General features: G+C 35.1%; 1 pseudogene; it reads right to left on the bottom strand.

The window, feature by feature from the left end:
* Positions 1-10,780: 10,780 nt before the first annotated feature.
* Positions 10,781-25,839, bottom strand: part of LOC122916731 — a 169,062-nt pseudogene continuing 154,003 nt past the window's right edge.

The raw sequence follows: 25,839 nt of genomic DNA, 5'->3' as shown, positions 1-25,839 counted from the left end.
TTTTTTTGGACTTTTAATACACTGGCTGGAATTCTTCATTTGACTCATCTGATAGTTATATCAATCCCTATCTTTTCTTTTTGCCTGCATTGTGTGGTTTATACCTTTCACTATTCTTTTATTTTCAAACTTTCTGAATCACTTGTTTTAGCAGTGTCTGTAGTTTGGTATAAAAATTGTGTTCTATTTTTCTGTGAGTTGTACACTTTTATGTTTGTTAAAATGAGAGATCTATTTGGTTTCATTTTAGCTAATTTTAATAAAATCTTTTGATTTAACAATGACTGCATAAATGAATTACCTATAGTCTGACTTTGAGGCAGAATAGAGAATTACTGGCCTTGGTAGTAGGGAAAAAATATGTTGAATCACATGCTGGCTTATAATAAACCTTTCTGCCTGGAAGTTTTCACTCACCTTTCATTGGCACAAGTAAATTATTATCACATTGAAGTTGACAGAAGAGGGAAGGGGTGAACAATCTTATCTTTGACCTAGAAACATTAGACCAGGAATATTTGTGCATAGTTTATGATGACCATCTGAAGTTGTTTGACATTTTAATTTGTCATTTTCAAGCTGACTACATAGGTAGGTTATTTAAGAGGCTTGATTTGAGGACTAAAATACATAAGAGAAGTACAGTCTAAACACTTTTTGACATTTTCTTTCTGTCAGTGAATGACTTGAATTATTACATTTTTTATATCTGTGAACAAAATATATTTTGGATTTGGAGAAATTTTGAATTTCTAAAATATTTGGCTGGTGGTGATAGTGATGATTTTAAGAATGATAGTAATGATGATGATAACAATGGAGAAGATAATGATTGGAAAAATATTGCCTGAGAAATGTTAATTATAGTATGGAGAATGGCAGAACTTCATTTAAAGGCCAATAAGATTTATTTTATGGCTCTAGGAGATAATCTTCTGGAATAACTTGGTGCATTGACCAGAATGTTTCATTCCTCGTTTATGGAACAATCTGTTTCTTTGGGCTCATTTTCTTAAAATACATAATTTATGTTTCCAATTCACATTTTTCTTTTCCTTGTTATTGTAAGTACTTTTGTTGGAGGTTACTTGTTAATATTATTTTAAACACCAGAACCATTAAAACTGTACACCTATAGCCTTAAAATTGTGGTAACCTGTAATAAGACTTTGCATGGAAACTTTACCACAGTAGGTGCTTAAATTTTATTTGTTGAATGACTCCCCATAAAAGGGAATTTTATGACTCAAGAGAAATTGTAATCTAAGTCTTTTATCACCTTCCACATAACAGATAAACCAGCAAAAGAACTAAAATTTCAGAGAAAACATGTTTGTGCCTTGTGTTCATTAATTGAAATTAGTCATAATGAAATTCTGGGTTAGATCAGACTTAATATAAGGATATAGAAAATTATTTTTCTCTGGTGAACCTTAAAGAAACTGAGAAAAAGTATCAATTTGGTATTATTCATTGAGCATTTAATATGTGCCAATAATTTTATTCTATTGGTAACTTAATGAAGTAGGAATTATTATGACATTTATACCCATTTTCTGAAGAGAAAACTTTCCTGACTATTCAGCTAGCAAAATAATGGAAGTATGATTTGCACTCAGAAAATCTAACTCCAGAACCCATTGTGTGAGAGATGACATTGTCAAAATGTTGAAAAAGTTTCCATTATTGCATTAAAATTTTGTAGGTTTGTATTTATAAAGCTTCAAACCTACAAAGCAATGAAGCTTTGTAGGTTTGAATTTATAAAGCTAGCTGTTTTTTCCTGTTGTTTAACATGCAGTAATATCTCAGTGCTGCCTTAATTATGTACAAAATACTAAGCTCCTGATAACTAAGAACCTGATTAGTTTAAGGGAATATCACACTTTTCCGAAAAACTCACTGAGACTCTACCCTAGTAAATTGCTTATATCTTTTATTTTTTATAAACTGCCACATTTGAAAAGATTATATACATTTTATTGCAGAAGTAAGGACTTGGGAACTACTCTCAACTATAGTAAACTGTTAAAAATTATGATTCAACGTAATCTTATTCTTTTCATGCCAGAAAAGAGTTAATTTTTGTACATAGTATAAGGTAGGGGTCCAACTTTATTCTTTTGCCTGTGGCTATCTGGTTGTGCCAGAACTATTTGCTGAAGACTATTCTTTCCTATTGAATGGTCTTGATACCTTTGTAAAAAATCAATTTACCATAGGTGTTTGGGGTTATTTTTTGATTTTCCTTTCTATTCTATTGATCTGTATGTCTATCCTTTTGGTAGTACCTTAATGTCTATCCTTATATAGTACTGTTGCACTGTTAATCTTGAAATTATTAAGTATGAATCCTCCTTCTTCCTATTTTCTTTTAGTTTTGTTTTGGCTTTTCTGGGCTCCTTGCAATTTCATATGAACTCTAGAATCAGCTTGTTAATTTCTAAAAGAAAAATCAGCTGGTATTTTCATAGGAATTTCACTAAATCTATAGATCAGTTTGGGGTGTGTTGCCTTCTCAGCAATGTGTTCTGATCCATGAACATGGATGACTTTCCCATTTATTTAGATCTTCATTACTTTCTTTCAACAATGCTTTATAGTTTTCAGAAGTAAGATTTGAGTTTCTTTGGTTAAATTTATTTCATTCCTTTTGATGTTTTTGCAAATGGAATTTTTGCTTGCAAATTATCTGTTGCAAATATGTAGAAATATAGTTGACTTTTGCATATTGGTACCATAGCCTGCAAACTTGTTGAATTTGTCTATTCTAATAGTTTTTTAGTGGGTTCTTTAGGATTTTCTCTGTATAAGATTAATCCATTTATGAATAGTTATTGTTTTACTTCTTCCTTTGCAATCTGGATGATGTTTATTTATTTATTTATTTATTTATTTTTCGACCTGTGAGAACTTCTAGTATTATGTTAAAAAGAGATGGCAAAAATGGGCAGAAGATATGAACAGACACTTCTCCAATGAAGACACACAAATGGCTACCACTCTCTTACACTGTACAAAAAGATAAACTCAAAATGGATAAAAGACCTCAACGTGAGACAGGAATCTATCAGAATCCTAGAGGAGAACTTAGGCAGTAACCTCTTTGATATCAGCCACAGCAACTTCTTTCAAGATATGTCTCCAAAGGCAAAGGAAACAAAAGTGAAAATGAACTTTTGGGACTTCATCAAGATCAAAAGCTTTTGCACAGCAAAGGAAACAGTCAAGAAAACTAAGAGGCAACCCACGGAATGGGAGAAGATATTTGCAAATGATGGTACAGACAAAAGGTTGATATCCAGGATCTATAAAGAACTCAAACTCAACACACACAAAACAGATAATCATATCAAAAAAATGGGCTGAATATATGAACAGACACTTCTCCAATGAAGACATACATATGGCTAACAAACATATGAAAAAATGTTCATCATCACTAGCCCTCAGGGATATTCAAATTAAAACCACATTGAGATATCACCTTACACCAGTTAGAATGGCCAAAATTAACAAAACAGGAAACAACATGTGTTGGAGAGGATGTGGAGAAAGGGGAACCCTCTTCCACTGTTGGTGGGAATGCAAGTTGGTGCAGCCTCTTTGGAGAACAGTGTGGAGATTCCTCAAGAAATTAAAAATAGAACTTCCCTCTGACCCTGAAATTGCACTCCTGGGTATTTACCCCAAAGATACAGATGTCGTGAAAATACGGGCGATCTGTACCCCAATGTTTATAGCAGCAACGGCCACGGTCGCCAAAGTATGGAAAGAACCGAGATGCCCTTCAACGGACGAATGGATAAGGAAGATGTGGTCCATAATCACTATGGAGTATTATGCCTCCATCAGAAAGGATGAATACCCAACTTTTGTAGCAACATGGACCGGACTGGAAGAGATTATGCTGAGTGAAATAAGTCAAGCAGAGAGAGTCAACTATCATATGGTTTCACTTATCTGTGGAGCATAACAAATATCATGGAGGACAAGGGGTATTAGAGAGGAGAAGGGAGTTGGGTTAAATTGGAAGGGGAGGTGAATCATGAGAGACTATGGACTCTGAAAAACAATTGAGGGGTTTGAAGTGGCGTGGGGGGTGGGAGGTTGGGGTATCAGGTGGTGGGTATTATAGAGGGCACAGATTGCATGGAGCACTGGGTGTGGTGAAAAAATAATGAATACTGTTTTTCGAAAATAAATAAATTAATTTAATTAAAAAAAAAAAAGAGGTGGCAAGAGTGGTTACTTTGTCTTGTGCCTGATCGTGGGGATAAATATTCAGGTCTTTCATCATTAAGTATGAAGTTAACTGGTTTTTTTCTAGCTATTTATCAGGTTGAGGAAGTTCCTTTCTATTCCAAGTTTGTAGCATGTTGTTATCATCTAAGGGTATTGGATTTTGTCAAATACTTTTTCTCTATTAAAATTATTGTGTGTTTTAAAACATTCTATTAATATTACATATTACATGAATTAATTTTCAGATGTTAAACCAATCTACCGTGATGGGATAAATCCACTTGACCTTAGTATATAATTCTTCTCATATGTTGTTGGAATCAGTTTGCTAGTATCATGAGGATTGTGCATCTATATTCATAAGAAATGGTGGCCTGTGGTTTCTTCTTTTGTGTATTCTTTGTTTCTTCTTTTTTTCTGCTTTCTTTGCCTAATTTTAGTATCAGGGTGATCCCTTTAAAATAAGCTGGGGAATGCTACATCCTCTTCTGATCTCAGAGTGAAGAATTGGTATTTTTCTTTGAATGTTTGTATTGGCTTGGGCTTATTTATGACTAGTTTTTTTTATTATTATAGTTTTCAGTCTTCATTTTTTATAGATCTATTCTGATTGTCTATTTCTTCTTGTGTCAATCTTAGCAGTGCATGTCTTTCTAAGATTTTCTGTTTCTTCTAAGTCATCTAATTTGTTGGTGTGCAGCTGTTCATAGTGTTCCTTCATACTCCTTTTTATTTATGTTAAGGTTGGTGTTTATGTGATGTCTGCTCTTTCAACTCTGATTCTAGCAATTTGAATCTTTGCTCTTTTCCTCTTGGCAAAACTAGGCAAAGGTTGGTTAGTTTTTTTGTTGATCTGTTTAAGGAAACAGATAGTCTATACTCTGTTTCATTAATTTACATTCTAATCTTTTGACTTTTCTCTTGCCTGCTTTAGGTTCAGTTTTCTCTCCCCTCCCCAATATGTAAAATTAGAAGTTTAGATTTTAGATTTGAGATATTTGTTATTTCTTTAAAAAAAATATAGGCATTTACAGCTGTAAATTTTCCTCTAAGAATTCCTTTAACTGCATCCCATAAGTTTTGATATGTTATGCCTTTATTTTCGTTCATTGCAGGGTATTTTTGGATTTACTTAATTTCTTCTTTGACCTATTGGTTGTTTGAGAATTTTTTAAATTTTCATATTTTTGTGAGTTTCCTTAATTATTTTTAATGATTTTTTATTTTATTTCATTGTGTTGAGGGCATATATTTAGTATTACTTCTACCCTTTTAAATGCAGTGAAGTTTCTTTTATGACATAGCATATGGTCTAGTCTTGAGAATGTTTCATGTGCACTTGAGAAAAGTATATATTCTGTTGTTGGATAGTGTTCTACCACTAGTTTGTTAGATCTAGTTTTTTTTTGTTTGTTTTTGTTTTAAGATTTTGTTTATTTATTTGACAGAGAGATAGCGAGAGAGGGAACACAACCATGGGGATTGAGAGAGGGAGAAGCAGACTTCCTGCTGAGCAGACTTCCTGCTGAGCCTGTTGTAGGGCTCTATCCCAAGACGCTGGGATCATGATCTGAGCCAAAGGCAGATGCTTAAAAGACTGAGCCAGCCAGGTGCCCCAAGATCTAGTTGTTTTATAGTATTGTTCAAATCTTTTTGTTGATTTTCTCTTTAGTTGTCTTTATTATTATTGAAGGCAGGATATTGAAGTCTTCAACTGTTATTATTGAATTGTCTATTTCTCTCTTCATTTCTGTCAGTTTTTGCCTTATAAATTTTGATGCTCTGTAATTAGGTGCATATACATTGATAATCATTATATATTCCTGATAGATTGACCCTTCTATCATTATAAAATATCTCTCTTTATCTCTAGTAACATATTTTAATGTCTGTTTTGTTTAATATGAGTGTAGAGCTACTCCATTTATTGCCCTTGGCATGATGTATTTTTTTCCCATCATTTTACTTTTATATCTTTGAATTTAAAGTGGTTCTCCTGTAGACAACATATAATTGAATCTTTTTTTTTTTTTAAATACAGTCTGACAATCTGTACTTTTTTTTTAAAAGATTTATTTATTTATTTGACAGACAGAGATCACAAGTAGGCAGAGAGGCAGGCAGAGAGAGAGGAAGGGAAGCAGGCTCCCTGCTGAGCAGAGGGCCCAACACGGGGCTCGATCCTAGGACCCTGGGATCATGACCTGAGCCAAAGGCAGAGGCTTAACCCACTGAGCCACCCAAGTACTCCCAATCTGTACTTTTTGATTGGCTTGTTTAATCCAGTCACATTCAGTGTTATTATTGGTACAGTTGCATTTATGCCTGCTATTTAAAGTTTTGTTTTCTATGTGTCTCATGTCTTCTTGTTCTTTTATTTCTTTTTTATTGCTTCCTTTTGCATTGATTGAATATTTTTAATATAATATTTAAACTTCATTATTGATTTTGATTTTCTCACTATACTTTTTGAGTTTTAGTGATAGCTCTAGGGATGGAGATATATATATATATTTAAACTCATAAGATTCAGCTTCAGGTTATGCTAGCTTAATTCTGTATTACTTGATTCCTTTTCTTCCCTTTTTGTGGTATTATTGGTACACACATTATACATGTTATATACATGTTATACAGACCCCAAAATACTTTGTAGTAATAAGAACTTTAGCATCTTAGTTAGACCTTTAACCCATTACATCTTTACTCTTTCCTATCTCCTTTGTACTGTTATTAGAAAAATATATATATGACAATTATAGATAATATATAAATCACATATGTATAAACAATTGGTTTTTAAAATCAGTTAAGAGAGAAAAGAAGAGAAAGAATAAGAAGAAAGTTTAAAAAATATGCAGTAGTAATGTCTTTTATTATTATATAATTACACCTACTATTACTCTTGGTTTGTATGAATGTGAATTACCATCTGGGATTACTTGCTTTCAGCAAAGAAGTTCTGCTAGAAATAAACATTCTGTTTTGTTTTTTGCTTTTTTTTTTTTTATATGGAAAGTCTTCATTTCACCTTCATTTGACAATAATCGTTTTGCCAGATATGGAATTCTTAGTTGACTTTTCTTCCTTGAACACTGAATATGTTAACCACTGCCTTTTGATTTCTGCTGAGATCTTTAGCTGTTAATCTTATTGGAGTTTCATTTAAGTGATGTTATTTTTTTCTCTTGCTGTTACAAAGATTTTCTCTTTGTCAGCATTTTTAGTAGGGTATGTCTGTTTGTGGATCTTTGTGTTTCTACTTGGAGAATGTTGACTTTTCTAGATGTGTAGGCTATAGTTTTTCAATAAATTTAAGAAGTTTTTAACTATTATTTCTTTGAATATTTTTTCTCTACTCAGATATTCTTATATATATTTTAATGTTTTTAATGTTGTTCCACAATTCTCTCAGTCTCTGTTCATTTGTCTTCATTGTTTTTCCCTCTCTGGTTAGTCTTGCATAATTTCTGTCAACTATTTTCAAGTTTGTTAATTCTTTCTGCTGTCATTTCCTATCTGTTGAGTCCCAGTGATTCTTTTTTATATCAGTTATTGTACTTTCTAGATCTATAATTTCCATTTGGTTATTGTATTTATTTTTATAATTTCAATCTCTGTATTGATATTGATATTCTTTATTTGATGCAACATTGTCATTATACATCTTTTTATTTCTTTAATCATACTTTCTTTTAGTTCTGCAAACAAATTTACAATGGCTACTTTGAAATATTTTCCTGTTAAATCTGAGGTCTGGTCACTTACATAGGCAGTTTGCCCCCCATGTTTGGGTCATATTTTTTGTTTGTTTCTTTGCATGCCTCATAATTCCTTTTTGGAAACTAAATATTTTAGATAACAATTTAGGTAACAATTCCGGGTATTCTCCTCCTCCTCTGTTTCCAGGGCTGATACTGTTATTTACTTGTTCATTTGTTTAGTAAGTGGCAGGATTATATTAATGTAGTCTGTTGCCCCCACCTCCCAATTTTAAACCTCTGAAGTTGCTTTTCATGGAGGCATAGGTTTGGATATGCCCACAGTCATGCTGGGGCATACAATGGGATTGGTAGAACTCTCTTTCCCTCTTGTTAACGCACCTGTTATACTCCAATGATTTCCAGCTGATTGCTTTGTTTACAATACCCTGGAGCATACATTCCTCTACCAACTAACAAATCAAAGACTCCTTCTGTGGATGGAATAGCTTCTGAGGTCAGTGTTTGATATTTATTCTGACCTTAGAAGAATTTTTCCCAACTGTCTTATTTCCCAGTTATCTCCTGTGCTGTAGCATCTATGATCTAGGCTGTATCTTCATGAATGTTTTCATCTTTGAATCTTCTTTCACCATGTTCACCTTAAAAACAAACCAGTTATTTTACCAGCAAAATGGCTTTCTTCAGGTATAATAGAGGAATTGTAGTTATGGACCTGCAAGCTATGGCAAAACACAGGCAGGTTCAAAGAGCAAGGAGGGGAATTCTCTCTTGTAGAGGAAAAGGGAGTTAAGAGGGGCTGTTGTAATTGAATGTCAGTTGGAGTAAACTGGGAGTTTGAAGTGTAATGGCTTTTCATTGGTTAAGTTGTGTAAGTATCTCATTGGCTGGACTGTTGCTGGGTAAACAGAAAATCTTTCTTCCTTTTTCTCCTCTTCCAGGTTAGTAAAATATAGACTTCTCTGTTTTTGAAATGCAAAGTGTGCCTCTTTCTGTTGGTTCTGCAAAGGACTACAAGGAATGGTATGGCATAGGAGCTCCCCCTTCTGGCTTCCTATCTCCATTTTAAATGAGGTTTTATTTTATTCAACTGCAACCTCCATTATTCTTGAGAGCACCCTCAGGTTTAAACTTCTCCATATGCAGTTGCAAACAAAGTCAGTTCCTCTGGGAAGAGATCAGCAGCCATCTGTTCTACAGTCTGTTCTTCCCCCATACACAATATCTGAGTCAGCGCTCTGGAGCTTGTAGTAGAGATGGCAGCAAGTGTTTCTCTGAGTGATACTTCCTGCTCTTGGAGCTGAGTGCCTGGATGTGTGTTTTGGTGGGGTGCAGATAGCATAGAGATGCAAATAGAAAATATGGAACACAAGGGGGAGCTCTGTGGCATTGAATCAGAATTACAAATATCAGGGTAAACATCATAAACACATATTAATACATATATATCCCTATACATACAGGTTCATTTGTTGTTTTTTTTCTGGTTCTTTTTTAGTTTTGGAACTTCATTGAGGCAGAAGAGCTCCTAGATAGTTGTAATAGTTGGGCTGATAATATGTGGCTCACTTAGTTGATATATTTTGCCTTAAACCAGAGACAAAAGCTAATTCTTGCCATAAGCCTGTTTTTGCAAATTATATTCCCTTATGTGTGTAGGAGACCAGATTAAAAGCATGAAATTAATTTTTATTAGAGAAGGCAAAAATCATAACCTCTTCCTGATGGCTTTTTTGAAGACCACAGGAGTAGAGTTTCAAGGTTAAATATAAATTGAATCTTGGAGAAATTGTTAGATTTTTATGGATACAAGTTTTTCTTTTTGTATAGGATTGGTGATTTGCATGAATCCCAATTTGACATATGTTTTTCACTACACATTAATGAACCATTCACACTATATGTGGAAGAAAGCAGTGGAAAATAGAAAGTAATTTACATTAAAATGAAGTTTTAAATCTATAGAGGGTATAGATTTGCAGTATTGTCCTTGTATGAAAAATGAAGGTTACTACGTTCTCCTGTCAGATGAATTTTTACATACCTGAGAGAGGGAGAAAGAGAAAAAAAGAGAAATACAAGAGAGAAGGAGTATCAAACCAAATAAAGTTTTTGTATAAAATTTTGAGGTAGTAAAGGGAACTTGAAAAAATCTGATTACATTTTTGTGATACAGTTTATATAAAACAGGTACTTCAAAATGATATGTGATACATAATGAATATTATTCATATTATTTCTTAGTTTTGTTTTATTTATTTATTTGCAAGTTGGAAAACAAGTTTTATGATCACTCACTAAAATCCATAAGAGAACTTTAAATGTTTACAGGGATAAAGTTTTCCACTAGTCTTTCTATTACCATGTTCTTCATTATAGAATATCACAAGTCAAAGTTTCTGGTTGTTTCATCTACTTAAAATTAGTTGGAAGAAATAACCCAAGTCATAACAACTTCATGCTACAACGTGAAGCTGCCAAAGCTCTCTGTGAAATGTTTTCTCTCTGAAAGCTGCTTCCCTATCTAGAAGATGCTTAAGGCCCATGCACCTTTTTTCTTCCAGATAGCCAAGAGACCATTAAATGCCTCAAAATGCCCAAAGAGTTCCCAATATTTAGTAAAGGCAAGTATGAAAGAGGCTGCATGCTTTTTAGATATGATGAATGTCAGAGTTCTGAGTAAGACATTAAAACCGTCATGGAATTCTTACAGGGCTGAGATATTAAAGCACCAGAGCAGAAGTCTCACGCAATAGGAAGGAGCCTGGAACCAGTATTTCTTCCTTCAGTCTGTGGCCTTTGTAGGCTTTGGTCTAGAAGATAGTTTTTTTGTGCTTTGAGTTGGGATTTGCCCCTTTGCTTTAACCTCTGAACAGCTTCCCTCATATGTTTGGGTTGTAGTGGTGACATTTTCTCCCCACTTCTCCCACATATCCATTGCTGCTTCTACCACCTCCTCGATGAAAACCCTGGAAGTATCAGACATAGCAATAAAAACATTTTGAGACACAGGTGCCAGTGATGGACTGGATCAGCCGTTCATTCACTCATTCATTTTAACTAACTATTTCATTCATTTGAGAGAGAGAGCAAGAGAGAGAGAGCAAGCAGGAGGAGAGACAGAGGGAGAAGAGAAGCATACTCCCTGCTGAGCCAGGATCCTGGGTTAGGGAGTTCAAGGGACTGGATCCCAGGACCCCAGGATCAGACTCTGAACCAAAGGCAGGCTCTTAACCAACTGAGCCACTCAGGTGTCTCTGGATCAGTCTTTTTATAGCTGCCAAGGGGAAAGCTGACTGGTGATATATTTCATAAAGGTTCAACTGCTCCTCAGAAAAAAAAGAAACCAGGATTTACATCTTTTAAAACTCATCTTCACTTTTTGCTTCTTTTCTTTTTTTTCTTTGATATCTATTTTCATTTTTTTGGCTGCAAGAGTAAATAACTGCTTTTAACTGCTGTCAAATCTGAGATGTCCTGACTCTTGAGCTCTCCTTCTTCAGCCCAAGCTTTTTGTCTAGTCTCCATCTCCATCCCCATCAGTTTCCCCTGGGATTCCATCTATAAAGGTAGCCCCAGGGCCGGGAGAAGGGCTGGTTCATCTGACTCTGGAGCTTGGGGCACGCCTGGTCTCCTAATATCAAAAATTAAAATTATTAAAAATAATCCATGTAATATGCTAATCATATGGAAAATATAAGCATATCACATTTGTTGTTGAGTTTAATTAGTCCTCAGATATCTCTGCATATCCAAAGAAAAATAATAAGTAACAATGATTGTTTTTAATACTTACCATGTTCATTGGTTGGAGGAATTAACTTACTTGTTAATCATATTCTGGAAATATTTGGGGCTTATATTTGGAGTAGTTAATTTCTGTACAAAGGAAGACTCTGGAGGCCTGTGAAGTATGAGTGAAGAAAAACAAGGTTGTTCAGTAGAAGTATTTTCATCATTAAACCTTTAAAAATGTCAATCAAAATCAAGTTATTATTTCTGAAACTGGAAAGATACAGTGTGGCAAATTCCCCATAGTACATATTCTGAATTTTGCCATTCAGATGGAACTGTTTGAACACCCACATTTTGTGCTTTAGTTCCTTCCTCTTCCTGAGTTCATTCCCTTTTATTTCTATTGGTAGCTCTTAGATTGATCCTCCCTGCTTTGAATAATTCACTATCTAAATAAAAGCAACAACATCAAAGCATCTCAGACTTAACACACTCCATTCCAGCTTGGGCTCCCACAGGGTGATCTGAAGGAGCCTGAAGAATTAATCACCCAAGATAAGAGCCTCAAGGTTTTTATACATTTAATGCTCAAGTAAGTCACTTTCACGAAAAAAAAAAAAATTCCCTTTCCCTTTTGTTTTTGTGTTTAGTTTTCTAAACACTGTCATTCTGTTTCCACTTCAGCTCCAGATCCCCAGGATGTCTTGGCACCAAACACATGTAAAACAAATAAACACCTTCTTGCACACTCTAACAAGTGTAGCAATTAGTCTCTGAGCACAGCTTGCTCTCCACCACGGCAACTCATTTGGTACTGGTTGTTATTGTAGGAGAACGACTTTGAATCAGCAACATTTGTTTGATTCTGCAGTTTTCACCCCTGTCTGCATGGTGGCTTTCTGTACATTCCTTTCAAATAGCAAGTTCTACCCTGGTATGAAATGAGCCGCCACCCAGCATACAGCACTTAACTCCTGTGTGTCACCTTGTCACACTTTCATGGAACTTTCAGCAGTGGGTGATCATCACTCCATATGGGCTGTAATAACTACTTGCTGTGGTGTGAATTACAGATGAGTTCAGTCTGAGTATTTTTTCCCTTTTCATTGCATGGTAGTATTGGCTTATAATAGGATTAATAATCCTTGGTATATTATTTATAAGCGCCCTGCATTCTGAGATACAAAATGTTATTTGGAAGTACCCAAGTGGTATCTTTAGTGGGTAAGTGAGAAAACACTTGCTTTCATTTTATGTATGCCATGGAGAGGCTAAAGATTTTCTTTGAGTTGGTGCAGAAATTGGAAGGTTGAACATAAAGTCCCTGTCTGTGGCATTATTTGATATATTATCCTACCTTCCTAAATGATTTTATTTCAGAGATGATGGATTCTTTTTGTGGGGGAGGGGCTGAGGCATGTTAAAATATGTCTTTTATTCTGAAATACGTGTCGTGAATTATAAATGTGCATTTTTATCAGTGATATACAATATAACATTTTCTTGTATAAATTAGTATTATTTGGAAACTGAATCAAATATTTCTAGCTACAAAAAAATGCTATTGAACTTTGTTTCAGCATACTAACTTCTACCTTTTCTCAAAACTTTTAGTCAAATTCCCTAGATATTTTCTTTAGTAATACAGGGTACATGCAAACAAATCAAGGAAATTAATAAACTCTCACTAGGTTCTGGTCCCCGCTCTGTGGCTAAGTGTGTGACTTTGGGTAAGCTGGGTAACCTTTGGGATTCAGTGCTTCATCAGTTATATGAAATGGTTCTGCTATGTGGTTTTCTAAAGTTCTTCATGGTTCAAAAATGCATCGTTTTTATTCCTATCAAATAATTCTTGCACTTGGAGGATTTGATTCTAAGTGATATCATATGTAACTCTGCTTGATTTTTTCTGTGTAAATTATGAAGGAATTGAACTATTTACATCTAACAACTATTTATTGTAACTCTACTTATGTGCTAGTCATTGTGCTAAAAGCTAGATACAAGAGCATATAATAAAAACACACTTGCTGCCCCACCCTCAGAGAGATTATATTCCAGTGTATGACAGGTAAGCAAGTAATCAGGAAAATAATTACAGATTGTAGTAGGTGGCAAGATGGAGATAAAGACCTGAAATTGAGAACAATGGGTATGGGAAAAAGGTACTTTCCATAAGGTGATATGGGATTACCTTTCCAGGTTTTGGTTTCTTTAGAACTTTGGTCACAAGAAAAGCCACACCAACAATTTTTGTTTCTGTTGTACCATCCTTTTGAGGGGAGAAATTAGTGGTGTGGGAGGAATATGAGATGTGATTTCAAAGAAGGTGAATGGCAGTATACTGGTGCCTTGTGCTCAACGTGTGTTTTGGACAAGCCTCTTTGTTCTTCTGGATTTGCTTCTTCTTCTGTTATGGGGCTTCTAGGAGCACTTACCCACCCAACTGCTGAGGGATATAGAAAAACTAACAGCTCTCAAATTAGTGATCGGTTTTGTTTCATTTTTTAAACATATAAGTGAGAGAAAAATTTAAAAATCATCAAACACCTTTTCCTCAATTCAAGAAGCAAGAAGAGGCATGAGGTAAACTGGCACAGTGGAAAGGCCAAGCAGGAAGGCAGAAAAGTAGGCTGGTGAATGAAGATGGGTTTGCTGTGGTTAAGTGATATCTACAGTTTTCTAACTTCCTTAGTTCCACTTCTGCCACTATATCTGAATAGTATTCCTTCTCCAGTGGAAGGGATTTTTGCTTTTTTATTCCATAAATTGTGAAAAAGGGGTTCTTTATAATTTCCTTTTTGGAATAAGCTAGACTTTCAGTAGAATGCAGTGCTGGGATCTTTCTGTATTAACATTTCAAAGCCTGTAAATATCACTTGTGAAATAGTCATGTAATGGACAGCCCTTTAATTGGAATGACAGCATAAATTCAGAAACAGCTATTTAGAGAGTTCATTTCCCCCTGTAAGAATTTCCCCCAGTGAGAATAGATACCATCTCTTATGTTACTTATGTTACAAATTTCATCAAGTTTTCTCAGTTGCTAAACCAGTAAGAGAAGCTTCTTTATTATACATTTGCAATATGAAGTAGAATCCCATTTTGCTCACTTTCTTTAAAATGTTACTATCAAACTGCCAAGCCAAGTGTTTAGTACTGATAGGGCAGCATTTGGTAATGGCATTAGCACATTCTTATGGGTTCTGCATATATAGCAAAAGCTACAGAGTCCCTTGACAAGGCTTATCTAGTTTAGCCTATGGTATCTTTAGGATGTTTGCCATCTATAAATACATAAGCCAGGCTTGGGCTTTTAAAGATGCTGATTAAGAATCGCTGCCATATTTGCTTTAGGAAAAGTAGAGTGATTTTTGTTGCCATGTGATGTAAAGTTGTAGGAATCTACAAACTTGTGGGAATGTAAAGTAGAGCAAATTGTTTCCAAAACGTTTCTGTTCTGGTGGGTTGAACATTTTCTAGCATTTCAAAGTGCTTTGTTGTTAGGCAATGTTCTCTGGCTGAGGATGTTAGAGGCATACCTATCAAATGCTATGCAGAGAGATTGTGTGACAAGTATCTGATTTCAAAGATGGTAGGAAATTTTAAAGCCTGCACCAACAGTTGTAAATAGAAGAGCTCATTTTATAGGTGGTCGGTGTTTATCTGCTTGTCTTAGGCAAATGTCCATTACTGTAATCACAGTTTATACATTTGTAGTCAATTTTATCACTAGTGGTACCTTCTGCCATTCAGCCTTCCTTTTTATTCCCAGCACAATGATTCTATGATAATTTTGTTCTTTTGCCCTTAAGAGGTTAATATTGTGATTCAACCAAGTACTTTGAGACCTGCAAAAATATGATTTACATTTTCTAAAGCATCCTTCGGAGGTTTTACATTTGTTGATTTCCATAAAAAGTACCTGTTACTCACAGATTAAAAATTCTAGCTCCATATATTACTGTGGAGTATCTTTAAAAGACTGATGAGAAGAGAAACAAAAGATTAGTAAGTCATGTAACATGTACATGTAAGTAATGTACATGTACATTACATGTACTTTGTAATGTACAAACATTTCTTTGTATTCAAGACTTTAGTTACTTTCCAAGATTTCATATTTTTTTTTGGACAGATATTTCCCTTCCTAGAGAAAAGTTAGGATTTTATCATTTCTTGGAGTGTGCATAGGAGAGGAAGGAGCTAAAGAGATATTTGAAATAAGACCTATCAAAACTTTTCTAAATTTTAAGAAATTTTGACAAAACCAAATATATATACACTTACATATTTATATTTTCTAGTCTTCGTAAAAAAAAAAAAACACACACACACAACAAACTAGAAGAAGCCATTATCTTGAGGTTTTAAGTGGACTCTCTTCAGAGCTTTGAAAGTGCAGATGTGCATTTGAACTCAACTCTTGAACACAGAGGAAAGCTTAATCTGCAAACTATTGGTATTCAGCCTTAGGGGCGGATCAGAATTTTACATGCTTTCTCTTTTAACTGGCCTTAAACCAAGATAGTCCCCTAAATCACAGTGTTTATATTCTATCTCATCTGTTTATGAAAGGGAACATCTATAAATAATTCAAGTGAATTTATCTTAAAAAATTTTTTATTACACTATAGTTAATGCAGTGTTATATTAGTTTCAGGTGTATGATACAGTGATTCAACAATACAATACTCAGTATTAATTATGGTATTTAATCCCCTTCACCTATTTCACCCAACGCCCAACCCCTACCCCACCAACCTCTTCCCCTCTGGTAACCATCAGCTTGTTTTCTGGAGTTAAGAGTCTGTTTCATAGTTTTTCTCTCTCACTTTGTTTTTTCCTTTGCTCATTTGGTTTTTCTTAAATTCCATATATGAGTGAAATAGGGCATTTATCTTTCTCTGACTGACTTATTTTGCTTAGCGTTATACTCTCTAGATCCATCCATGTTGTTGCAAATGGCAAGATTTCATTCTTTTTTATGGCTGAGTATTAGTCCATGGTATACGTATAACACATCCTTTAAAAAAAAAAAAAGATTTATTTATTTGAGAGAGAGAGAGAGAGTACACAGTGGGTAGAGGCAGATGGAGAGGGAAAGAGAAACCCAAGTAAACTCCACTCTGAGCACACAGACCGCAGTGCAGGGCTTGGACCCACCCTTGGGAGATCGCAACCAGAGCCAAAACCAAGAGTGCTCAACCAACTGTACCACCCAGGTGCCTCAATACCACATCTTCTTTATCCATTCATCCACTTATGGACACTGGGTTGGTTCTATAATTTGGCTATTATAAATAATGCTACAATAAACATAGGGGTGCATATATCTTTCTGAATTAGTGTTTTCATACTTTTGGGGTAAGTACCCAGTAGTGGAATTACTGGATTATATAGTAATCCTATTTTTAATTTTTTAAAGACTCTCTACAGTGTTTTCACAGTGGTTGCATCAGTTTTCCTTCCCACCAACAGTGCATGAGTGTTCCTTTTTTCCACATCCTCCTCAACACTTGTTTCTTTTTATAATTTTAGCCATTCTGACAGATGTGAGGTGATATCTCATCGTGGTTTTGAATTTCCCTGATTATGAATGATGTTGAGCGTCTTCCTCTGTGTCTGCTGGCCAACTGAATGTCTTCTTTGGGAAAAATGTCTACTCAGGTCCTCTAACATTTTTACTCAGATTATTTGGGTTTTTTTTTTTTTTTGGTGTTGTGTTGTATAAATTCTTGATATATCTTGGATACTAACTCTTTATTGGATATGTCATTTGCAAATATCTTCTCCCATCTACTAGGTTGTCTTTCAGTGTTTTTTTTTATTGCTTCCTTTGCTTTGCAAAAGCCTTTTATTTTGACATAGTTCCAATGGCTTATTTTTGCTTTTGTTTCCCTTGCTTCAGGAGACCTATCTAGAAAAATGTATGGCCAGTGTCAAAGAATTTCCTGCTTGTGTTCTCTTCTAGGATTTTTATGACTCAGGTTTCACATTTAGGTCTTCAATCCAATTATTTTTCTGTGTGGTATAAGAAAGTGGCCCAGTTTCATTCTTTTGCATGTAGCTGTCCAGTTTTCCCAACACCATTTTTTGAAGAGATTGTCTTTTTCCTATTTCATATTCTTGCTTCCCTTGTCAAAGATTAATTGACCATATAAGTGTGGGTGTATTTCTGGACTCTCTTTTCTGTTATGTTGATCTATGTCTCTGTTTTTATGCTGGTACCATACTGTTTAGATTACTGCAGCTTTTTGGCATATCTTGAAGTCTGGGATTGTGATACCTCTAGTTTTGTTGCTGGAGATTGCTTTGGCTGTTTGGGGTGTTTTTGTGGTTCTATACAAATCTTAGGATTGCTTATTCTAGCTCTGAAAAATGTTATTGATATTTGGATGGGGGTTTCATTAAATCTGTAGATTGCTTTGGATAGTATAGACATTTGAACAGTATTTTTTTCTTCCAGTCCAGGCACGTGGAATAACTTTTCATTCATTTGTGTCATCTTCAATTCTTTCAACAGTATTTTATACTTTTCAGAGTATAAGTCTTTCACCTCCTTGGTTAGGTTTATTCCTAGGTATCTTATTATTTTTGGTGCATAATTTATCTTTTGCTACTTCATTATTAGTGTGTAGAATGCTATAGATTTCTATATATTGATTTTGCATCCTGTGACCTTACTGAATTTATTTATCAGCTCTAGTAGTTTTTTGGTGGAGCCTCTAGGGTTTTCTATGTGTAGTATTATGTCATCTGCAAGTTGTGGAAACTTTACTTCTTCTTTACCGATTTGGATGCCTTTTATTTCTCTTTGTTGTCAGATGGCTGTGACTATGACTTCTAATATTATGTCGAATAAAAGTGGTGAGAGTGTACATCCTTGTCTTATTTCTGACCTTAGGAGAAAAGCTCTCAGTTTTTCACTGTTGAGTATGGTGTTAGCTGTAAGTTTTTCATGTATAGCCTTTATTATGTTGAGATATATTCCTTCCAAACTTACTTTGTGGAGGGTTTTTATTGTGAATGGATGTACTTTGCCAGTTGCTTTTCCTGCATTTATTGAAATGACTGTAGGGTTTTTATCCATTGTCTTATTGATGTGACATATCATGTTCATTGATTTGTAAATATCAAACCATCCTTGTATCCCAGGAAAAAGTCCTTCTTGATCATGGTGAATGATTTCTTTAAATGTATTTCTGGATTTTGTTTTCTAGTATTTTGTTGAGGATTTTTATAGTTGTGTTCATCAGAGATTTGCCCTATAGTTCCCTTTTTTGTAGTGTCTTTACCTGGTTTTTGTATCAGGGTTATGCTGGCCTCATAGATTGAATTTGGAAGCTTTCTTTCCTCTTCTTCTCCTTTTTTTTTTAATAGTTCAAGATTAGTTATTAACTCTTCTTTAAATGTTCAGTAGAATTCCCCTATGAAGCTGTTTGTTCCCATACTTTAGTCAGGAGTTTTTTTGATGACCTATTCAATCTCATTGCTGGAAATCACTCTATCCATTTCTTCTAGGGTGTCCAATTTGTTGGCATATGTTTTTTCATAATATTCTCTCATAATCATTTGTATTTCTTTGGTGTTGCTTGCTTTTTTTTTTTAAATGAGTCTAGATAAAGGGTTATTGAACTTTTCAGAGAACCAGCTGCTGGTTTCATTTATCTGTTCTATTGGTTTTGTTTGATTTTGTTGTTTTAGTTTCTGTTCTGCTTATTTCTGTTCTAATCTTTATTACTTCCTTCTTCATACTGGTTTTGGGTATTTTGTTGTTGTTGTTCTTTTTCTAGCTCCTTTAGGTGTAAGTTTAGTTTGTTTATTTAGACTTTTCTTGCTTCATGAGGAGAATCTGTATTGCTATGAATTTCTCTCTTAGAGCAGCTTTTGCTGCATCCCAAAGATTTTGGACCATTGTGTTTTCATTTTCATTTGTTTCCATGTATTTTTTGATTTCCACTTTGATTTCTTAGTTTATCCATTCATGTTTAGTAGCATGCTATTTAACCTGTATGTATTTGTGGCCTTTCCACAAAAAAAGTTTTTTTTCTTGTGGTTGACTTGTAGTTTCATAGTGTTGTGATCAGAAAACATGTATGGTATGACTTCAGTCACCTGTTTTGTGGCTAAATATGTGATCTCTTCTGAAGAATTTTCCATGTGCACTTGAAAAGGATGTGTATTCTTCTGTTTTTGATGGAATGTTCTGGATATATCTGTTATATCCATCTATTTCAGTGTGTCATTCAAAGCCATTGTTTCCTTGTTGATTTTCTGTCTGGATGATCTATCCATTGATGTTAATGGAGTGTTAAGATCCCCTAGTATTATTGTATTAGTGTTGATTACTTCATTTACATTTGTTATTAGCAGTTTTATTTATTTGGGTGCTGTCATGCTGGGTACATAACTATAATTATTTTATATTCTTCTTGAATTATTCCCATTATGATTATATAGAGTCCTTCTTGGTCTCTTGTTACAATATTTGTTTTAAAGTCTATTTTGTCTGATATAAGTCTTGCTACCCAAGCTTTCTTTTCACTTCTATATGCATGATAAACGCTTGTCCATCCCTTCACTTTCAATCTGCATGTATTTTTTTTTTAAAGATTTTATTTATTTATTTGACAGAGAGAGAGAGAGAGGTCACAAGTAGGCAGAGAGGCAGGCAGAGAGAAGGGGAAGCAGGCTCCTTGCCAAGCAGAGAACCTGATGCAGGCCTCGATTCCAGGACTCTGAGATCATGACCTGAGCCGAAGGCAGAGGCTTAACCCACTGCACCACCCAGGCACCCATCAATTTGCATGTATTTTTAAGGTCTGAAATAAATCTCTTGTAGGCAGTGTATAGATGGGTCTTGCTTTTTTATTCATTCAGTCACCCAAGTCTTTTGATTGGATCATTTAGTCCATTTATATTAAAAATATTTACTGATAGGTATGTACTTACTGTCATTTTGTTACTTGATTTATGGTTGTTTTTGTAGTTTTTCTATGTTCCTTTCTTCTCTTGCTGTCTTCTCTCATGGTTTGTTGGCTTTCTTTAGTGATATGCTTGGATTCTTTTCTCTTTATTTTTTGAATATGTGTTACTGGTTTTTGATTTTTGGTTACCATTAGGTTTATATAGACTGTATAACAGTCTATATTAAGTTGATGGCCACTTAAGTTTGAACCCATTGTGTACCACTCCCTTCTCCAGGTTTTAGGTATGTGGTGTTATACTGTACATACTTTTATTTTGTGAATCCCTTTTTGTTTTTTTTTAATGGATATACTTAATTTTACTTTTGTACTTTCTACTTTTCTTACCCTTACTTATGATCTTTCCTTTCCACTCAGAGATTCCCCTTTAACATTTCTTGTGGGGCTGGTTTAGTGTCATGAATTTCTTTGCCTTTTGCTTGTCAGGGAAACTCTTTATATCTCCTTCTATTATGAATAATAGCTTTGCTGAGTATTCTTGGCTATAGATTTTTTTTTCCCCTCAAAGTTTCCTGTGGAAGGTTTCTGCTGATAAATCAGTTGATAGCCATATGGGTTTTTTTTTGTTTGTTTTTATTATGTTACTCACTATACAGTATATCATTAGTTTTTGATGTAGTGTTCCATGACTCGTTATTTTTGTTTAGCACCCAGTGTTCATTACAATGTGAGGGTTTCAGGGGGAGGGTGGTGGAGGCTTGGGTTAGCCCAGTGATGGGTATTAAGGAGGGCACATGTTGTAATGAGCACTGGATGTTGAATGCAAATAATGTGCTTTCCCTTGTATATAACTGTTTCCTTTTCTCTTGCTGCTTTTAAAATTTTCTCTTTATCATTAGTTTTTGCCATTTTAATTACTATGTATCTTGGTGTGGACCTCTTTTGGTTGATTTTGTTGGGGTCTCTCTGTGCCTCCTGGACCTGGATTACTGTTTCCTTTTACAGATTCAGGTAGTTTTTAGCTATTATTTCTTCAAATAAATTTTCTGCCCTCCTTGTCTCTTTTCACCTTCTAGGGGATTATAGAGACATAATGTGAATGTTAGTATGCTGGATGGTAACAGTGAATTCCCTAAGTCTGTTTTCATTTTTTATTATATTTCCCCCTCTCTCTTGTTCAGCTTGATTGCTTTCTATTACTCTATCTTCCAGGTAAATGATTGGTTCTTATGCTTCCTTCTGTCTGCTATTTGTTCCATCTTGTGTATTTTTAATTTCAGTTATTGAGTTCATCTCTGTTTGGTTCTTCTTAATGTTTTCTTCCTCTGTTAAGGTCTTGCTGAGGTCCTCCAGTCTTTTCTCAAGTCCAGTAAATATCTTAATGACCATTATTTTGAATTATCTATCAGGCATATTGCTTATCTTCATTTAATTGAAGTCTCTTGCTGTGACTTTATCCTGTTCTTTCCTTTGAGACTTATTCCTGTGTCTCCTCATTTTGTCTAATTCTTGGTGTCTGTATCTCTGTGTTAGGAAAGTCAGCTATATCTTACTAAAAGTAGTGGCTTTATGAAGAAGATGTTGTATAGTGCTCTGCAGTGTAATGTCTCCTGTTCACCAGAATCTGGTGCTTCAGGATTGTCTCCTGTCTGTGTTGTGTGTGCCCTACTGTTATGGCTGAACCATTTCTGCCTTTAGTCCAGTCATCTGCAATGGCTCTTTGTCTGTTGCAGGCTGGGTTTATTCCCTGTGTTGTTAGTGGGCCAGTCTGGGGCTGGCTTGGTTGTGAGCTGAGTCAGACCAGGTTTTCACTAGAGTTGTATTAGCACTAACTGTGAGGCAATTTCCCTGTGTTGTTCCCTGGGAAGCTTTCACTGGTGGGCAGGGTAGGGTCTGCAGTCATACCAAATGTCTGCCCCCAGCCCACTGCTGGGGATATAGTCAGACCCATATCTGTGGTTATCTTCCCCTCTTCCCCAGGCAAGAATCACTCTGGAGTGGTGCTGGCCCCTCTCAGGGTTGCTTGCATACCACACACTGCCAGGATTGTGGCACTGCTTTGAAGGGCTCTGGCTAATGGTATGTTAGAGAGGGCGGATCCACAAAAGAATGCAGGGGCAGGATGTGCTATTAGCACATTAGGTGTAAGACGGTACTGTGTAAGACATGGGTGTTCATATGTCTAGGCTTGGGGGAAATGATGCCTGCCAGCTCCTTTGTGCCTGGTGACTCTTCCCAAAGATCCCTGCTCCCCAGCACAGGTTCTGAGACTAGTACACATATCTTCCTCCTGTATACCCCAGGTATTTTTCAAACTGCTGCTTCAATGCTGTATCTCCAAGGGGCTGTTTGTTGTGCTGTCTCTTTAAGAGTAGGGACTGAGTTTTCCCTCACCTTCCCATCTCTGCTAAAGCCCAGCCTGCTGATTTTTAAAGTTCCAGATGTTAAGCCCCACTGATTATAAGAACTATGTTTATTAGACTCCTCTGGTTTTCAAAGCTAAATGTTGTGGGGATTCATCTTTCCTGTGGTGTGGGCCTGGGGTGCTAGGTGTTAAGTATCTTTTTCTCTCCCCTCTCAGTGCCTCTTGTTTCCCTCCCTTCCATAGACAGCCCTGCAGTCTGTTGATCTCTTGACCACGCTATGTTTTTCCTACCCTCTTCACTGTGGCCTCCTCTCTACATTTAGCTGTAGAGAGTCTATTCTGCCAGTCTTTGGGTCATTTTTTGGGTATTTACACTGATGTGGGTGTTGTTATCTGGTTGTATCATGGGATGAGATGAACTTAGAATCCTCCAACTCTGCTGTCTTTTCCTGAAGTCTTCCAAATGAATTTTTCTAAAAACCAATTCTATTTAACATTCTGGTCCTAACATATTTTATGAAGGAAACAAACAAAACAAATTTAAGCTAATCTTTCAAAAGGATTAATTTGTAAAGTCACTTATTATATAACACTTTAATCTGTATATAAAAAATAATCTTTTTTTCTACTTTTCTCAAAGATTTTTTTGAGCAGCTGGTGTATGTTGTGTGTGTGAAGGTCTACTATACTGTGTTCAAGTGTTGATGCTTCTGCTTGGCTTTACTGGTTTCAAGCCATATCTGTTTATCTTGAACTTAAGTGTCAAAGGAATATACACAAAATTTCGAAGTTTATTCTTTGCATAGTTTAAAAAAACCCTGTATAAATGAAAAAAAATTTACATAGGAAATATTATTCACTTTGTTACTCAATGGTCTTCTGAAATTTTATTCTTTTAGTTGGCTAATTAGCAATTACTAGCTAAGTTAAGTAATTTATTGTCATGCAAAAGTATCCCTGTTTTCACAATTAAAACTAGTCAGAACATCATTAGTTTAAAAAGAAGCACAGTTTTGGAATTCAACACATACTCAAAGGAGAAAAGCTTAAGTAGTCGGTTTGACCTAAACCCAGGTACATTGCATAAATAAGAAACATAATTTAGTATAAAGTAGTTCTGATATACTGTGTGATCTTTATAGTACTGTATGAGTGTACCTCTCAAAAGTACAAACAGCAGATTTGTACTAACAGCAAATTATTATTTGCCTAGTTGAAGTAACTATGGAATGGAGGAGAGTTTGGGAGAAATTTGTACTTGATAGAAGTTGTTCTCAATATTTCCACAACACCTATTTATAAACTCAGTTTTTTATGGAAATTAAAGTTTATGGGAACATACTATTGTTCTATGAAACACACACGTATCTATATATATAAAATAAGTCTGTTGTAAAGTTAATCATAAAATGAGGGCTAGAGTTATTCTCTGTACTAAACAATATCAAAGCAGAGGGCAAGTACTATTAATTAAAATGGATGAGAAGGTCCCATGGACAAAATAATTGAATGCCTACCTTGGCTAGGAAGTCTTCTCAGAAGTCTTAAAGAATAATCTTAAATACTGAAGACGACATCAGAGAAGATGTCACATAGAGAAGGGTATTGCAATTGATTATACATTTGGATATTGAAGGGTAAATGTGAGATAGTATTGTAGTACTCTGTGCACTCAGTGGCATATCAATGTCCTTTAAGTTTGGGGTGGGGATTGTTTTTGGTCTGTAAAATATTTGCTGATTCAACCACCCTGAATATAGATATAGGAAATATTTCAGGCTGAGGAAGACCTGACTTATACTTGTTTGGTCACATAATCACCCCAGTCAGCTCTGTGTTTTGTTCAGATAAAAGCAGAAATAAGTATTACTACCATTTATTTAGTAACTAATATCTTCCAAGTAACTTGCTGTGACTTTTTCAAAGGACTGTATAATTTCCCTGTTCTACAAATCAGGAAATAACTTTGTCCATGTAGCAGAGACCTAGGATAATATAGGTTGCAGATGATAGTACAGAAACACTATCAAGGAGTTATGAAACCTAAACTCAAGCTGTTATAAGTTATATTAAGTCTGTGTCTTCAGATTCAAGAATGGGGAGGGCAGATGTGACAGAAGGAGAAGCGTCTTAATAAACCTGTATTTTAATCATCCTTAACATCCTGGTTACATTTCCTTGGTTTCTGTAAAACTGTACTTTTCTGGTTATCTTTCTCCTTTCTGACTGTAATTTTTTTACCTTGGATTTTGACTGTTCTTATTTTTAACATCTCTACCAACCCAGCTTATTCTCCCAAGGTGATATCAATCATTTTGCAAAGTGAGAAAACCTATTTTATATCTTTAAGTATCATTATATTTGTAGTATTTACATTTTTATCCAGGTCTTGGGTATTATCTATGCTGCTATTCTTTGTTTTACAACTGTGTGTGTGTGTTTTAAGAGTTTATTTATTCATTTGAGAGAGAGAATGAGAGAGAGAGAGAGCATGAGCAGAGGGAGGGGCAGAGGGACAAGCAGAACCCCTACCAAACAGGGAGCCCAATGCAGGACTCGATCCTGGGACTCCAAGATCATGACCTGAGCTGAAAGCAGTTGTTCAATCAACTGAGCCACCCAGGCACCCCTACAACTGTGTTCAGAATAAGCCAGCGGTTATTCTAGCAGCTTCTCCAGTTCAATAAGTCCTAAACTGAAAATATCAACCCCACATCTTCCTATTTCCCAATACAAGTATTCTCTTTTTTAGTTTCTCTGCTTTTGTCTCTGGTACATGGAGACATTTTCTCATGCCCCAGAACATTTCAAGCCATTTTTGTTTGTTTCTTTCTTTTTTTTT

This window comes from Neovison vison, chromosome 9, assembly GCF_020171115.1.
Source record: "Neovison vison isolate M4711 chromosome 9, ASM_NN_V1, whole genome shotgun sequence".
Classification (NCBI taxonomy): Eukaryota; Metazoa; Chordata; class Mammalia; order Carnivora; family Mustelidae; genus Neogale; species Neogale vison.
Note: the sequence above shows the minus strand (reverse complement) of the source record. Positions and strands in the feature narration are given on the sequence as shown.